The sequence below is a fragment of the Dryas octopetala genome, chromosome 7 (assembly GCF_963921425.1).
Source record: "Dryas octopetala chromosome 7, drDryOcto1.1, whole genome shotgun sequence".
Taxonomy (NCBI): domain Eukaryota; kingdom Viridiplantae; phylum Streptophyta; class Magnoliopsida; order Rosales; family Rosaceae; genus Dryas; species Dryas octopetala.
The window spans coordinates 18,007,744-18,012,743 of NC_141372.1; positions in this window are offsets into that span (position 1 = coordinate 18,007,744).

The window sequence follows — 5,000 nt, forward strand, 5'->3', positions numbered from 1 at the left end:
CTCCAGAACTGGTCCATACCAGCCTTTCCTACCAAAGAGATATACAGAAAAGGCACATTCGACTGGAGAACAGATTATGTTATCAAAACAACAGAAAGGACAGTGCCTATCTCCAACGCTCAGGACAACTTCCAGTTGTTCACACCAAGTATGCTAAATCAGCATATTTCTAAAAAATTCAAATACCTACACATAGGTGTAGTCCAGGTTGCGGTAAAACCTTTGGTAAGAACAGGTTTAAATACCTCTGTCTTGGTCTGTGTAAGGGATCAAAGGCATAACAAGTTTTCTGATTCTCTACTTGGAGTAGTTGAATCCTCTCTAAGTGAGGGTCCTATATTTTTTAATTGTTTCCCTAATTTCTCTGTATCCTTAACTGACAAAGGAATCCTGAAAGCCTTAACTCTAAACATCAAGTCCCATGGATTTGATATGATTCCAGGATCTGAGAACATGGCCATTGTTTACAGGATCTATTATAAAGCAATGACCACCTTGTGCCCAGGAGCAAAAGATTTACATGAGGAGGGAAAAACAATTATGTTTCAAGCAGATCTAAAAAGATCTAATGTGGCAGTCCCGAGGACAATTAGCTGGAATCAAGTCAGTCTCCCTCTGGAATGGACAGTAGCTCAAGAGGCACCTCAAAGGCCTCTCCAAAACCAGAAAATTGACCAGATCGTGGAGCATGATGATGGCGAGGTAGAAATTAGATTTTCCAATCTAAGATCTACACGTCTTGGAACTTCCACAAACTCCAGGTTTGCTTATCCAGAAAACCCACCAAGCCGACCAGTAACCTTGCCAAGATCTGTCTCATCCAGAACCATGGATGAACCATTGATGGTTGGAACAGAGAGATAAGGATTAATCAGTAAGCCTATTTATACTGATTTTGAAAAATCTAATGCAGAGGATGACCCAGTTGGGCCAACCTTTTCTGATGTGCAGGGACCAATTTATACTGGGCCGCAAATTAATGTTTTAGGAGATGAAGGCCCATCTCATTTCCAGTACGATCTCAAAGCCTTGAGAACAGAGTTTATGAGCCCAAAGCATAGGCTTAAAAGAGCCTGGTTCCATGAGAACTTTGACAATATGCAAAGGATCTCTTTCCATGCAGAATGGATTTCCTGTATGGAAAAAGCTAAAAGGGAAATTCCCTTTTGGGCCTGGTCCTACCAAAAGATCCAAGAACAAGGTAGTGATAAGCTAAAAGCTTCAATTAATACTATCACAAGCTCCATTAAAGAATGGACCACCAGAGAAGGAGACAAAGTAAGGTCAGTACATCCTCCAAATACTCCTATAATTGTTTCTGGTAGCTTAGCTACACCAGTCAAGGCCTCTTCACTTTCTGGGGTAGATAACGAGTCTAGAGTTTGTTATAAACATATTGATGCCCTAGTACAACAGAGCAATTATACTAATTTGTTTTTACAAACCTTAGGGGAACAAACCAGTAGAATTGAGGATAGTTTAAATGAACTAGCTCCTTAAAAGGAAGACTTAAAGTCTAAAGTGGCTTTTGAAACAGATAAATCCATCTTCAAACCACCACCAGACTTAGGAGAATTTAAACTTTCAAAAGGAAACCAGTCAGAACTAGTTGAAGAAATCACAAATAGGTTAAATGACCTACAAGTGACAACAAAAGAAAAACAAACGATAAATGTCTTATCTAAATCTGGATCTGATTCAAAGATAGATGAGATACAAGAAGCCTTCCTGGATTCTGGCAATGAACAGGATAAAAATCCTGTTCCATCCCTAGATATTAATAGACTTACCTATAATTCAAGGTCCAGCTATGGTTTTCAAGGAAAACCCCAGTTTGCCCCTACAAGGAATTACTACCATAGGCCCACACCGGTTGATATGCAATATGAAGAAAATTGGTACAATGACTCTGCAAGGTATGATGGAAATTCCATTGTTGAATGGAATATTGATGGTAAGACTGAGTACCAAATCCTTGATACTTTTAAGCATATGATGATGTTAGCCACTGCTTATAGAGCCTCTTCTAACAATACAGAAAAGCAAATTGCAGGAGCAATTATTGCAGGTTTTGCAGGCCAACTAAGAGGTTGGTGGGATTTCTTACCAGAAGCAGACAAACTTGCAATCTTATGTGCAACTAAACCAGTTGTCAAGATTGAAGGGCAAACCATGACCCAAACAGCAGAAGGAGATGCTGTTAATACTCTGGTCTATACTTTAACTCTCCATTTTGCAGGAACAGGAAGGTTAATGGCTGATAAATCCATAGAAGTTCTTATGAACTTAAAATGTGCAAGCCTTACAGAATACAGGTGGTATAAAGACGTTTTTATGGCAAGAGTCTTTACTAGGGATGACTGTCATTCCGATTTCTGGAAAGAGAAATTTCTTTCTAGATTACCACCACTCTTCGGAGAAAAGGTTAGGCAAAGGCTAAAAGCTAAATATGGTGGAGCGATCCCTTTCAGAAATTTTACTTATGGAGAACTCCACAGCGAAATTTGTGCTGAAGGTATAGCCATATGCATAGACATGAAGCTAAAAAAGCAGCTTGAAAAGGAGAGATTCCTTAAAGGAAAAGAAATGGGTGATTTCTGTGAACAGTTTGGACTAACTACTGAAAAAAGCCCATCACAGAAAAAGAAGTCGAAACCCAAATTTATACCTAATAGGTATAAACAGGCCAAAAGGCCAAAACCTTTCCAAAGCCCATTCCGGAGCAAAAGAGAGCCTACCAAGAGAAGATATCCGGGTAAGAACTCAGGTAAAGCCCCTGTCTGTTTTAAATGTGGAAAAGTAGGTCACTACAGGAGTCAATGTAAAATGGAAGAAAAAATAAATTCCTTAGAAATAAGTGATGAGCTTAAAGAACAAATTAAAAACTTGTCTCTAAACTTTGATTATTCTGATAATGAGATTGCAGGCCTTAGTGACTCTGAAGGATCTGATTCTAGCCAGGATAACTGTAATTGTAAAACCATCAATGTTAACACTAAGCAAGATGGGTTTTTGTTAGATCTTATTGACAGGATAGAAGATTCCGGCGAAAAGAGAAAAGCCTTGGAAGGATACTTGGAGACCCTAAAATGGGAACCTAAGCAGGAAGAGAAGATGGGACAAGATAAGATTAAAAAATCTTATGAACCCTATTCATGCCAAGAAGTCCTTAACAGGATTAAGGGACCACAACAAAAGGAGGTAACAATTGTTGACCTAAAAACCGAGGTCAATCAGCTCAAAGAAGAAGTTAAACTCCTAAAAACAAGGATGGAGGTCTTAGAGACCCATCAAGTGAGTGAAGAAGACTTCAATCAATACTTCCCTGATGAAGGACTTAGTCAATAAGGAGAAAACCAAGACTTAGTCCAACACATACAGAGTATTGAAAAAATTATATACCAAAAATGGTATACAGAGGTAACCATAATAGCAAATGTTAATGAAAAAACCTTTTATTTTCTTACTGTTGCCCTCATGGATTCAGGAGCTGACTCAAATTGTCTAAGGGAAGGACTGGTTCCATCAAGATTCTTTACCAAGACTAGTCAAGAGCTAAGGGTAGCCAATGGGAAGAAGATGAATATCAGATACAAGCTGCCACACTCAGCAGTCTGTAATAATGATGTATGTCTTGACACACCATTTATCCTGGTTAAAGATCTGAACCAAGCTTGCATCTTAGGCACACCCTTCCTTAGCACTCTTTACCAGTCAGGGCCTATCTCTGTAGATCAGACAGGGATTAAAGGTAAGATACAAGGTATAAAGGTAAATTTCCCTTTCATGATAGAACCCTTAGTTCGGCAAGTAAATTCCCTAAATAACCTTATTAAGGGAAAAGAAAAGTTCATAATGTCATTAAAAGGAGAAATTAAAAACAAAAGGATTATGCAAATGTTGCAAGATCCAAAGGTTGAGAGAAAGGTGCAAGATCTAAAAGATCTTATTATAATAGAAGTTTGCTCTGATCTTCCTACAGCCTTTTGGAACAGGGAAAGACACATTGTTAGTCTTCCTTATGAACCTGACTTTAAAAAGTCTATGATACCCACCAAGGCAAGGCCCATCCAAATGAATAAAGCCCATTTGGAACTATGTGAAAAAGAAATCGAGGATCTCTTAAAAAAGGGATTAATCCGAAAAAGTAAATCCCCATGGAGCTGTCCGGCCTTCTATGTTGAGAAAGCAGCAGAAATTGAACGCAGAGTTCCAAGGTTAGTAATTAATTATAAAGCTTTAAATAAAGCCTTAAGATGGATATGGTATCCTATCCCAAACAAAAGGGATTTGCTAAACAGGTTACATGAAGCTGTGATATTCTCAAAATTTGATATGAAATCTGGGTTTTGGCAAGTCCAGATCAAAGAAGAAGAAAGGTACAAAACAGCTTTTACTGTACCCTTCGGGCATTACGAATGGAATGTTATGCCATTCGGACTCAAAAATGCACCGTCAGAATTTCAAAATATCATAAATGATATTTTCAATCCTTATTCCTCTTTCACTATTACTTATATTGATGATGTTTTAATTTATTCTTCCTCACTAGAAGAGCATTTTAAACATGTTAACATCTTTCTTAAGGTAGTGAAGAATGCAGGGTTGGTAGTCTCAAGCAAGAAAATAGTCTTATTCCAGACTAAAATAAGGTTCCTTGGACACAACATTGATCAAGGGACAATTGTTCCTATTGACAGAGCTATTGCGTTTGCAGATAAATTCCCAGATGAATTAAAAGACAAAACGCAATTACAGAGGTTTTTGGGAAGTCTAAATTATGTCTCAGACTTCTACCAAGATCTTGCTAAAATAAGCAAGCCATTATACGAGAGGTTAAAAAAGAACCCTCCACCTTGGGATAAAAAACATACCCAAGCCGTAAAAGCCTTAAAGGCTCATGTCAAAGAACTTCCTTGCCTATCCATTCCTAAACCAGGAATTTTCAAAATTGTGGAAACAGATGCTTCAGAAAAAGGATACGGAGGAATCCTAAAACA